Source organism: Gigantopelta aegis, chromosome 10 (assembly GCF_016097555.1).
Source record: "Gigantopelta aegis isolate Gae_Host chromosome 10, Gae_host_genome, whole genome shotgun sequence".
NCBI classification, from domain to species: Eukaryota; Metazoa; Mollusca; class Gastropoda; order Neomphalida; family Peltospiridae; genus Gigantopelta; species Gigantopelta aegis.
In genome coordinates, this window is record NC_054708.1 from 78852687 (window position 1) to 78866732 (window position 14046).

The 14046-nt window shown below is 34.3% G+C and overlaps 1 long non-coding RNA gene across 2 annotated transcripts in view; it reads right to left on the reverse strand.

Annotated features, from left to right (window-relative positions):
* Positions 1-14046, reverse strand: part of LOC121384447 — a 220808-nt gene that overhangs the window by 175614 nt on the left and 31148 nt on the right. Inside the window, exons 3-4 of one of the 2 annotated variants that reach the window (XR_005959388.1) lie at positions 9289-9369; positions 5146-5539 (exon numbers count right to left, since the gene is read on the reverse strand). The exons of the other annotated variant lie outside the window; for it this stretch is intronic. This is a non-coding gene — a long non-coding RNA (uncharacterized LOC121384447). Of the gene's footprint in view, positions 1-5145; positions 5540-9288; positions 9370-14046 lie in introns of those variants that run through there. 2 annotated transcript variants of the gene reach the window in all.

Genomic DNA, 14046 nt, shown 5'->3' on the forward strand with positions numbered 1-14046 from the left:
AATAACCCATGGAGTGGTGACAACAGGTTTCCTAGCTCTTACATCATCTGTATGGTCCTGAACCATATTATGTCCATTGCTATATAACTGTAATTAAGTGATGAGTGAGTCATTAAAGAAAACCCATAATTTCCTTCCTTCCCTAATGAAACTGGGAAAATACACCACTATAGGTTCACAGTAATTGAAAATAAATACATATGCATTACATACATCCTGGCTTAAAACATCAGGAACCAGTGCAGGAAAAAAATCACAACTCGACATCAAAGTTCAAGGTCCAGTTTAAGACAGGTTTCACAGTACCAAGATTGTGCTATCAGTTGTCTGTATACTGAGGGTGGGGATCAGTCTGGGATTGATCCGCGCCTATTGAGCTATTTCTCATTCCGGCCAGTACACCACAATTGGTATATCAAAGGTCATGGTATATGCTATCCTGTCTGTGGGATGGTGCATATAAAAGATCCCTTGCTACCAATGACAAAATATAGCGGGTTTCCTTTCTCAGACTATATATCAAAATTACCAAATGTTTGATATCCAATAGCTGTTAATTAATTAATCAATATGTGCTCTTGTGGGGTCATTGAGCAAACAAACTTTTTTTTTTAAACTATACTGATTGGGCCCATCCACTACTTGTTAAGCTTCTGATCAGTGCTGGAAATCAGCTGGAATTTCATCAACGATCATTGGTTATAATCATTTACCACCAACCAATCAACTTTCAATTACACCATCGTTTACTTTTGTAAGTACCAGGCACCTATACCCTGCAAATGGCTAATTTTACCTTTACTATTTATTTATTTTTTATTTATGTACACATGGAAATGAAAACTTGAGTTTCATTATACTTCTTTCACCCATCATTCAGTGTGAATAACAAAACTATATATAACAAATACATTACCAAGGTCATATCTCTGTAGGTAGTACTATACCAAATAACTTCCGGCTGGGTCAAAGTTCGAAGTGCACCCAACTTTTGATAGAGAAGTGAACACCACAAGTCCTGTGATTGGTTATAAATGTGAGTGTGTTGGTTGTAAAAAATAATAGTTTCATGTGGGTAAAATAAATGTGCAATTTTATTTCATCTAGTACCAATGTGTCAAGTAGCCTTGTGCTTGAAACATGTATGGGGTACCTGTAAAAAAAAGTACTCGAATTTTGTGCAAAACTAGGGTAGTCATAGACGCTACCCGTTATCTCAGAAACGAGCAGCTTGACCCCCATTTTTTTCTGATTCACTTTAAGTGTCAGGGGTGGTAGTATTTATATCCGTGGCGTTTATGTCGGTTGATACGTTGCAGGTAGGAGTTTTAGCCGCATATGTTACTATTGTCGTCTATGGGATTTGATTTGGTATCCCCTATAGCACATATTCAGTGCATAATAAAAAAATATTATGATTTTGTCATTTTATTTAATTAAACTATACTGGTTGATTAATTAGCCATCACTCGATCATGCAAGTTCACAATGACCTTGACCGTGACAATAATCTCTGTACATGGCTCTGAATGGAGTTTGAATCAAAGTTAGCACTGAAGAAAAGTTGGTTTTGGCCTATAGTTCATACTGTAAAGATTTCAATAATTTCTTTTTACATGGTATTTGACTTGCCATATACAACTGCTCTTAAATATGGTATTATATATAGGCAACCTGAACTAAGATTTTAATAGCAATTTATTTTTATATTAAAAATAGCATGTGCCAATAGTGGGTTAATGTCTTTAAGTTTCCATTAACATTGTTAATTTTTTATGTATGAAATTCTGAAAACTCAAATTTGTAAAGAAGTTGATTTTTATTGTCATTTTAACATATTTATAGGGTGCTAAGTTATATTTTAGACAAATTTGTAGTTTTATGCAAAATGTAAAGTAAATTTGAAGAAAAACTTTACCAAAAACATAATTAAATTTGTTGTCACTATTGTGCCTTCTGTTCTTATTTGTACATAACAATAAGGTTGTTAAACATATACTTAGATCTCCAGATAATTTTTGTTTCTTAATAATCACTTAGTTAGCTCTCATGAAAAGCATTTTGAGTTTATACTAGATTCAGAACCAATTTTTTCAGATTTGATTATCTGCCTTGGATTAAGTTGATAAATTTATTTTATTGTTAAAGCTGTATTACCTAATGTTACTAGCTAAATAAAATGCCGGATTACAGATTGCAGGAATACATCTAATGTACATATTGTATTCATCCTGATTAGAAAATAATGCAAGAAAATAGATGTTCGGGTAATTTTGTCATTTAAAAATAGTTTTTTTCTGTAATTAATCAAAAATAAATATGTTAAAGCTGCATGATTATTCCAGATATCACACCTATTAAAACCTCCAACTACAGTAGGCTATAAATAAAATATAGTCAGGAATATTGGTGGCTGCCAATAGTTTTGATGGTTCATTATGAAAATCAGCATGGCCGATGGATTTGAAATTCCCACACCTGGTAACTTGAAGACACCCACACCCAGCATACAGGATTTCCTCTCAATACTAATGTTCAGGACATTAAGTCATTACTTCATACAGGTACAGTCATGTTTGTGTTTCCTTCCTCAGACAGTGTATTTTTTTAATACTGATAATTCCTTGATGTGCCTGTTAAGGTCTTCATAGTCTAGGGGTCAATCAAGTGCATGTGTTTTAATGGAATTCTTTAAAGGGGTAGAGGTACTCTGACTATCTTTGTTGTCTCTACATATATACCCGAGTACACACACCCAACTGAAAGTAAATATCTTCAGGAGTTTTATTTTAAAACATTTTGTTGTTTAATATGACATATTGCATTTGTACAAAACTATATGCAATATATATGCTTTTTGAGGTGTACATTATATTAGGTTGCACTGTAGAAACAACAGTTTCAGTGAGGTTGTCAGTTTATGTCAGAATACACCAGATCCTGGTTGTCATAAAGACACATAGCTGGACACTTTTTGAAAAATGTATGTTATCAGTATAGGTAGTACTATACCAAATAACTTCCGGCTGGGTCAAAGTTCGAGGTGCACCCAACTTTTGATAAAGAAGTGAACACCACAAGTCCTGTGATTGGTTATAAATGTGAGTGTGTTGGTTGTAAAAAATAATAGTTTCATGTGGGTAAAATAAATGTGCAATTTTATTTCATCTAGTACCAATGTGTCAAGTAGCCTTGTGCTTGAAACATGTATGGGGTACCTGTAAAAAAAAGTACTCGAATTTTGTGTGAAACTAGGGTAGTCATAGACGCTACCCGTTATCTCAGAAACGAGCAGTTTGACCCCCATTTTTTTCTGATTCACTTTAAGTGTCAGGGGTGGTAGTATTTATATCCGTGGCGTTTATGTCGGTTGATATGTTGCAGGTAGGAGTTTTAGCCGCATATGTTACTATTGTCGTCTATGGGATTTGATTTGGTAGTATACACCCTATACAGTGCAATTTGGCAAAATAGTGTTTGATTCCATGAATCTCCATCTGTGGCCTCATCTACAGGCTGACAGCCACTACCAAGAATATCCTTTACTGGAGATTACATCTCCCAGACTAGTTTACTCAATCAAAACTAGCACAGGACAGAACCCATTGGAGTAAGTACAGCTGTGATGACATGCACTCATGAATCACTGTCAAAACAGTGATGATATTAATCATGTCCATGGTTATGAATAGAACAAAAAGAACCATCAACATTTATTAAGTAGTCTACATCAAAGAATTTTTTGTGTTGTACAGTCTAAGTTATAAGAGTTAAAAGAGTTATTAGGATATATCTCAGACACCTTTTGTGGTAACCTGAACTGGATGTCCAGTACATTCTGCAAACAAGTCTGGACATGTTCAATGCTGCTTAATTTTTATGCATGCAGGTCTTTTACTGTTCTTCTGATGTACCACAGAATGAGCTTAATCATTAAACTTGGAATCCATTAATTGGGGAAAATAGGTCTTGTTGGCATAGTGGTTAAGCCATCAGACATAAGGCTGGTAGGTACTGGGTTTGCAGCCTGGTACCAGCTCTCACTCAGAGAAAGTTTTCACGACTCAATGGGTAGGTGTAAGACTACTACACAGACTTCTCTCTCACTGACAACTAACCATTAACTAACTGTCCTGGACAGACAGCCCAAGTAGCTGAGGTGTGTGCATGCCCAGGACAGCGTACTTGAACATTAATTCGAGATAAGCATGGAAATAAGTATAAACGAATGAATAAAAGGTCAAATGTTCAATGCTAAACTAACTCAGTCGAAATATCACTAAGGAAGAATATAATTTAAGAACAATAATTTAAGTTTAAGGGGTGGAAGTAAGGATTAGGGTACACAACTATTTTTACATAACTGAACAATCGGTTACCTAGGTAAAAATCGCATGAACATACATGTATATGTACACCTATCAGTTACAAAACTGAAATATTGTCCTCTGGGGATTATGTTCCAAGTTCAGTACTAACAAGGGGATAAGTGTACTGCAAGATTAAAATTTATTATCCACAGTTCAAGATATTCAGGAAAATATAACCAGTATGATCCATGCGTGTCATAATGATTTCACGTGCAAAGCAAATGACGTAATTTTGTGAAGCAATGTCATACTTTAATGCGGCTTCCCCACTGTAAATGCTTATCAAAATGATGCCATTTCTGAAAATGATGTCGCTTCGTCGTCTTTTTAGTTATGTTTGAAACGTTTTGACATGGTCTTAGTTTGTTATTCATGAAAATAATATTTTGGATAATGTGGATAATAAAGAAATTATTACACTCAATGTGAATCGTACTGATTTTACGAAACTCATGTCAGGATTCACGTATTACCTTCGCTCTCGCTTGGGCAATACAATAATCCTGACACTCATTTCTTAAAATCAGTATGAATACAAGCTCATTTAATAATCTCTATATAGAGTATGGAGATTTGAGTTTAGTGTATTGTTTAACTTCACCATTACAGACAAAGACAGACAGACAAAAAAACAAGTGCTGGGGTGTCATTAAGAAAACATTCTTTTTCTTTCTCCATCAAAAGCACACATCAGCTACACCCTTTATTAACACTGATTCTTCTGTGCTAACACTAAAGCTGACCTTTAAGAGAATACAAAACACAACAAAAGCAAGCAAGAAAAAAATTATTGAAAATTAAATGGCAAAATACAGGCAACATGAGAATTCTACACCAAGGCATTGCTTGAGATACCAACATGTTTTTTTCACAATATCAGCAGCATTAGCATGAGCTGCCAAATCCAATTCACAAAATAATTGGCAATGGGCATCCATGTTGCATGACAAAGTTGTTCCATGGTTTAGCTTACACCTAGAAAACAATGACATCTCACACTTCACCAAGAAAAAGTATATGCAACTATACCAATCCATGTTCTTTTAAATAGTTTGATCTGAAATCTTTACAAGGGCCCATTCTCAGATGAAAAGTACACTCTCAAATGAACAGATGTCCACTGGGATATCCTGACCTTTCCTCACCAAAGCTGAAGCAGAAAACCTAATCTGGCATTGAAAGAATGGAAAATACATTTGTGCATATCAACACTCATTTGAAGAGAGAAATCTCTTAAGGTTAAAATAATGCTGCTGGGTCTTTCTAGTCTAAGCTTCTCTTTTTGAAATGCTGAATAATTAACAATGAGGAAAATGATCAAGGGCTAAAATAAAAGAAAGGAATAAGGACGCCTCAACAGAATTCTTTTTAAAATGGTGTCTAACAATAAATGATTACTGTAACATTTTGTCTATTGACAAAACCAAACCTGCTGTCATCTTTTTTCTTAAATGGTGTTCAACAATAAATTGTTATTGTAAAACTTGGTCAACAATAAATTGTTATTGTAAAACTTGGTCAAGTGACACAATAAAACCAGCTGCCATCATGCACAAAGGCTATTGCTACTGGTTATCAACAATGAAATTTTTATATACTTTTCCATACATGCTTGTTTATTTTTTTACATACCCATTTAAGAGAACATTCTGTGATATTTATGATATCAAAAGTCAATATTCCACATATATGTTCAGTGATGGAAATAAGCAGAAAATTCCACTAGTCCACCGGACAAGTACATCTAAAAATCTTCTTGTCTACCTATAATTACATTTGTCCAAATAAATGATTTGTTTTATTTAAGTGCAAAGACAATGTTCTTGATTGCTCAAAATGAAACTGCACTGAACATTTTTATTTGTCCACCAAGGTACATTTTGCTTGTCCGAGCAGATTTTCACTTGTCAAGACAAACGGACAAGTGCTTATTTCAAACACTGATGTTGGTGATCAATTTAAAGACATCTGATTGCCTGCTCTTTGGTGATGACATGTAGACATCAAAGCAAAACCATACACTGAAATCAACATCTACACCAAAACCAATTTCTAACAATGAAGGAAGGAAATGTTTTATTTAACAATGCAATCAAAACACATTTTATTTACGGTTATATAGCATCAGACATATGGTATGTACTATCCTGTCTGTGGGACGGTGCATATAAAAGATCCCTTGCTGCTAATCGAAAAAAGTAGCCCATGAAGTAACGACAGTGGGTTTCCTCTCTCAATATCTATGAGAGAGGAAACCCACTGTCGTTACTTCATGGGCTACTTTTTTCAATTAGCAGCAAGGGATCTTTTATATGCACCATCCCACAGACAGGATAGTACATACCACAGCCTATATACCAGTCATGATGCACTGGCTGGAACTAGAAATAGCCCAATGGGGCCACTGACGGGGATAGATCCTAAACCGACTGCGCATCAAGCGAGCACTTTACCACTGGGCTACGTCCCACCCCCATACAATGAAAGCACAAAGCACTGTGAATTTGGAATGATAAGATATTTAAATGTCTATTGAGGATATGCAAGAAACCAATTATACACTCATGATCAGAAAGAAAGAAAGAAGTGTTTTATTTAACGATGCACTCGACAAATTTTATTTATGGTTATATGGCGCCAGACATATGATTAAGGACCACACAGATTTTGACAGGAAACCCACTGTCGCCACTTCATCGGCTACTCTTTCCGATTAGCAGCAAGGGATCTTTTATTTGTGCTTCACACAGGCAGGATAGCACAAACCATGGCCTTTGTTGAACCAGTTATGGATCACTGGTCGGTGCAAGTGATTTACACCTACCCATTGAGCCTTGTGGAGCACTCACTCAGGGTTTGGAGTCGGTATCTGGATTAAAAATCCCATGCCAAGACTGGGACCCGAACCCAGTACCTACCAGCCTGTAGACCGATGGCCTGCCATGATGCCACCGAGGCCGGTCACTCATGATCATTACATGATATAAATATATCACACAAGAATTTTAAAAACTGAGGCAATTCTCTTTTATATTGGATGTTTTGAAATTATTTTTTTGGTAAGATCAATATAGTATCTAATGGACACTTCTGTAGTTTCTCTAAATATATTATTTTTTATTTATAATATATAATAAATTAAAACAACATCTTTAACATTCATTCCATGAACATGCACAGGTTAAATTATGGCCCTGATTTCATTACATTAAAACATACAGTATATGAGAACTGAGCTGAATGAACAAACTATATCTAGCACTATAAGCATTAAAGTTGAAATTAGGAGTTTTCAGTTATTCTCTATTTAAGTGAAATCTCGCCCGATGTGTGGTCAAGTCTAGGATTGATCCCCATCAGTGGACCTATTGGGTTATTTCTCAGTCTAGCTATAAAGTAAATATTCATGTTTAAGACAGTTGAAAATGTTTATACATGTACAAATGTGATTTTGTATTTGCCCAGGGGCGGGACACATAGCCCAGTGGTAAAGCACTTGCTTGATGCGTGGTCGGTCTGGGATCGATCCCCTTCTGTGGACCTATTGGGCTATTTCTCATTCCAGCTAGTACACCATGACTAGTATATCAAAGGCCTTGGTATTGCTGTCCTGTCTCTGGTATGGTGCATATAAAAGATCCCTTGCTACTGATGGAAAAATATAGCAGGTTTCCTCAAGACTACATGTATATGTAAAATATTTACCAAATGTTTGACATCCATGACCCGATGATTAATAAATCAATGTGCTCTAGTGATGTCGTTAAAAAAACCACTTTATTTTTGACTATATAAATGATCATGCTTAGCAAGTATAGACAAATGGCATTTGGACTAGTCATGGAATGATCTATTCTAAATGATTTAAATTGCACATTGATTTAAATTTCTAAATAAATATATTCAGGCTTTTCAAAATTTAAAATTACTTTCAACATCAATGACTGCTTTATAATGCATACAAACATTTTAACTGTCTTAAAAATTCACACCTTTTTTCTGAACTTGTATAAACAAGACACAAGAAAAAAAATTTAACAGTCTTAGAAACATTTATACATTCAAATCAAACAGATATAACTGCTTCAGAATGACACGACTAGAGACCATTTATACATCAAATCAAACAGATATAACTGCTTTAGAATGACACAACTAGAGACCATTTATACATCAAATCAAACAGATATAACTGCTTCAGAATGACACAACTAGAGACCATTTATACATCAAATCAAACAGATATAACTGCTTCAGAATGACACAACTAGAGACCATTTATACATCAAATCAAACAGATATAACTGCTTCAGAATGACACAACTAGAGACCATTTATCTATTAATTATTGGCTATTCTATGTTAAACATTTGGTAATTTTGACATTTAGTCTTAGAGAGGAAACCAACTTCATTTTTTTATTTGTAGCAATGGATCTTTTATATGCACTATCCCACAGACAGGATAGCACATACTATGGCCTTTGGTATACCAGTCGTGGTGCACTGGCTGGAATGAGAAATAACCCAATAGGTCCACAGACGGGGATCGATCCCAGACCGACCACACATCAAGCAAGTGCTTTACCACTGGGCTATGTGTCCCACCCCTGGGCAAATACAAATTCACATTTGTACATGTATAAACATTTTCAACTGTCTTAACCATGAATATTTACTTTATACATCAAAGAAAAAATCATATGCAGAATATATACACATTGTTTAATGTTGTTAAACATTTATAATTATATAGATCAAAGAAACTAGAATTTATACAAAACAAAATCACACACACAAAATAAACAACATTTTTCTAAAAAGTCTAAATAAAATTCACACTATACACATGAAAGCAACTTACACAAAACAAAATCACACCCAATAAAATTTTCTCTAAAAAGTCTGAAACTTCATACCTACTTTACACATCAAAGAAACTGGTTGGAAAGTTGTTGAAAAACACCACTAACACATGCTGCTCCACTGTGGCCATCTACCTGTAACGACGATGAAGATCTTTAGAGGGCAAGTCAGCAGCGCCGTGCGTACCTCTTGATGGTTAATTTACTGGATCTAGCTGTCGTCAATTGAACTTCCGATTGCTGATGACATTAACCAAGCCAAAGACTCCGGGAGATGCCACTACATGACATGAAGGAATCTGATTGATTGCAAGTGAGCAGGAATGAATATATCTCATAGACCGGCATTGATTGTGCTTCGGATAACACCGGCAGGATTTCGTATGGTAATGAAACTGTCAGAAAGAGGGAATAGAAACGGGATGGATGAGGGCCACCGTGCAGGCTGGCACACCGATGACAATGGGGGTATTAGGTGAAAACAAAAGTTGCTCTCGTTAAGACTTAATGTAAATGAAGTAGTGTGCAAGAGAACATCTGATCATGCAACTCAATTTCCCTGTGGAGCTATAATGAATGTGGCTAATCGACAACTGTGGCAGTGGCCAGGGATAAGTTTGTTTCATTATATACTCATTACACAAAAAGCACTCTATTCATGTAATGTAACAAATTAAGCAAAATAGTTTGTCTTCGGAGACGAAAAAATTTAAAGGTTTCATAGAACACTTGCACACATGCACACACACACATTCCCTGGCTTATGCACAAGGTCTGTTATCCATATACATGTAATAAAAAGTAATTTTAATTAAATAATTGTGTCATTTGAAGAGTGTTTTCTGAACAAAAATTGCTAAGCCCGTTTCAAACAATTGCATATATCACATGTTTATATTAACCATACAAGGGGGGATTTACCGGTGATCCCTTTGGAATAACCACTGTGCACGCAATCTTGTACTGTAATGTAATTATCAATCAAGCAATATATGTAGTTATAGCTCCATTATTATTAATTTCGGACTTCACATGTTTTGTAATGTTGTTAAACACTTTTCATTTGCTAAAAGGAGTTAATATATTTTTAAAATTATATATTAAACTAGACGTGGATAATAATGTACAATATGTACGCGTCTATATAAAGGTATCATGAATTTAATACTGCAGGCATATAGTCAGTTCCACTCCACTTTTATGGGATTTTTATTGGGGTGAAACAATCTCAAGGCCAATACCACATGCTATATCCTTATTAATTATGGACAATATATGTATGCATTCAATAACACCCATTCATATACACTTATATTTAACCATCTGTTACTGAAGGAGTAAAATTATTAGTTTTTATTATTTGATTTCTTATTAATATACTGTGAAGAAAATTACTGATGGGTATCTGTATACTATGTATGTAGGAAAAATACTGATGGGTATCTGTATACTATGTATGTAAGAAAAATACTGATGGGTATCTGTATACTATGTGTGTAAGAAAAATACTGATGGGTATCTGTATACTATGTGTGTAAGAAAAATACTGATGGGTATCTGTATACTATGTATGTAGGAAAAATACTGATGGGTATCTGTATACTATGTATGTAGGAAAAATACTGATGGGTATCTGTATACTATGTATGTAAGAAAAATACTGATGGGTATCTGTATACTATGTATGTAGGAAAAATACTGATGGGTATCTGTATACTATGTATGTAAGAAAAATACTGATGGGTATCTGTATACCGGTACTATGTATGTAGGAAATATACTGATGGGTATCTGTATACTATGTATGTAGGAAAAATACTGATGGGTATCTGTATACTACGTATGTAGGAAAAATACTAAATTGCAAATTAAGTTTATTTTGTTTAACGTCACTAGAGCACATTCATTTCATTTCAACTTATTTTCGTCCTTATATCCAATTAAGGTTCAAGCACGCTGTCCTGGACACTCACCTCAGCTATCTGGGCTGTCTGTCCGGGACAGTGTGTTAGTTGTTAGTGGTCAGTGAGAGAGAAGAGGGTGTAGTGGCCTTACAACTACCCACTGAGACGTGAAAACTGGCTCTGGGTGGGAGCCAGTACTGGGCTGTGAACCCTGTACCTACCAGCCTTATGCTCAATGGTAAAATATGAATTTTTAGTGTTGTTATTAGTAAGTATGTTTGAACTTTAATTAAAAGAAGTGTATGTTATTTTTTAAGTTCATTAGAGTATGAAAAAAAAAATCATCTGTTATCGTTTCAATGGCTTTGCCGTTTGCGGATGATTTTTGTTTTATCATACATAAAAGAAATAACAGACAATCCTTAATTGTTTTTGGTTTTATCTTGTTTAACCTAATGATGTTTTTATAAACATAATAATAGAATTAGCTATTCTTTCTAACATGAGCTAGTTCTATCTTGCATATACAGGGTGACTGGAAATCAACTGATGTCATATTTTTAGCCTGTTTTTATTTTTCTCTTAAACATCAAAACCTTTAAACTATATATAACATTAAAGTAAAGACTTTTTCAATATGGTAATCAAATTTATTTTCTTTAATACTACAATATTAAAAACCCTTTTAATTCAAATGAAAACAGGTTTTATAAAAGAACTTTTGAAATATAAAAGTTAAAAAGTTTTTTTTTAAATTGTTTAACGACACCACTAGATCACATTGATTTATTAATATGTCAAACATACTGTAATTTTGACATATAGCCGTAGAAAGGATTTGTTTGTTTGTTTTGTTTAACAACACCACTAGAGCACATTGATTTATTAATCATCGTCTATTGGATGTCAAATATTTGGTAATTTGGACTCGTAGTCAATGGACAAATCCCTACTACAAGGGATCTTTTATATGCACTTTCCTACAGACAGGAAAGCACATACCATGGCCTTTGACCAGTTTTTTAGAGAGGAAACCTGGTTCAATTTTCCATTAGTTGCATCAGATCTTTTATATGCACCATCCCACAGACAGGATAGCACATACTAAGCCTTTGATATACTAAGTCATGGTGCATCAATTGGCTGGAATGACAAATACATGTAGCTCAATGGGCCCAATGATGCTAGACTGACCTTTGTTGATATTTCAATATATTTATGAAGTGAAACAGAGATTACATGAACTTTCAGGGATTTCATGTTTTCACTGGTTTCAGATAGTTGGGTTGCCAGATGCCAAAATTTGACCTAACCTTGAACTAGGGTACATACAATGTTTTATGGTGGTTTTATGTCATTTAGGTTATCCTGAATCAGAAGCTGCATGATGACACTTTGTCATCATTGAGCAAATTTTCTTACGGCCATTTTAAAAACATCTCCCCCAGGCTAAAAAAAAATACCGTTTTTTAGTTGGGTCTACTGTGCCATGCTATAATGTCCTATAGGTACAAAGTTATTAAAAGACCTCTACCTATTTAGATACCTTATATAAACATTAAAGAATAAATACAAATATATAGCAACATGTAAGTGGAGTTTACTTGTGGCCATCTTGGTTTTCAAAATGGCCACCATTGTAAATTTAGTTTTTCCAATACTACCACTCCCAGGCAAAACTAAACTTTGTTTTAAACTGGTATAAAGGCATGATTCCATGATCACTACATATACAAGAATATTTGTAACCTGTATGTTATATATTAAAACTATTGTAATATAACAATTTTATTTATTGAGTATAAGTCCAAGAATCACTTGAAACGGCATCTTTCAAAAGATCTATATTTCTTATAAAAAATCGACGAGTAACTATATAAAATCATCTGCATCACATGTATGATATATAAGGTGAACTTTGTTACATATGTAAATGCAGGCATGTTAAAATAGACCAGTAGCTGTCAAATTTCATTGGCTAATATAACGTTTAGGCGTTCACATTTTGCACATTAAACATAGTACAGATGAAATAACATATTTAATTTAGTGCTTAGAAAGGGAAGTCTTAATCTAAATCTGATCAATATTTTTTTTCTCAAATACTTATATGGTTCCTTGCTTTAAATATTCTATGCACATCTTTATGCTCACTCAATCAGTCTTACTACAGATGGTGTTGAAACAATACTCTTTAGACAAAACACTTTACAGTGATTCATGGTTGAATACACTCACAACTATTGTAACTTCTTTTGGAAACAGTTTTGTGAAGAGATACCATATTCAATATGTTAATAGCAGATTCGTAATCGTCACATCACACACTTTTAAATGTTTAATATTACTTTTATATATTAGTAGATTAATGCATATTTTGGTCACATTTTATGGGAAAAGGTTTTAATTTGAATGCTAAGTCCTTTTAAAATAATCATAAATTTTTTATTTGCAGTCTCCTTTCTTTGAAACAATTTATACTGTAAAATGTGATACACATGTACGATGTCATTACTGTTCTTCATCAGTGTAAGTTTCATCATGCATAGTTTTTAGGATTATTACAAATGTCCGGAGCCATTCATTGTCAGAAAATGGTGCAAGATAAGCCTTGACATGAACAGTTATTCGTGAGCAGGCATTTTAGCAAAGCTGTTGCATACCATTACTTCCAGAAGCTTTGGTGGAGCACACACCAGTACAATGACTGGGTATGCCATTTATAATTTCACACCCAGTCAGATATATTTACATTTCACGGGTTCTGTTAGTCGTCAGCTTTTCACATCATGGTTTTAACTTGCTTGATGTGCTCAGTCAGTGCAAGATCAGTAGGAAGCAGACTTTTGATTTTGGAAATTTCTCTTTTATTTGTAAATATAGTGTGCTTCAAGTGGTTCAAGGACGA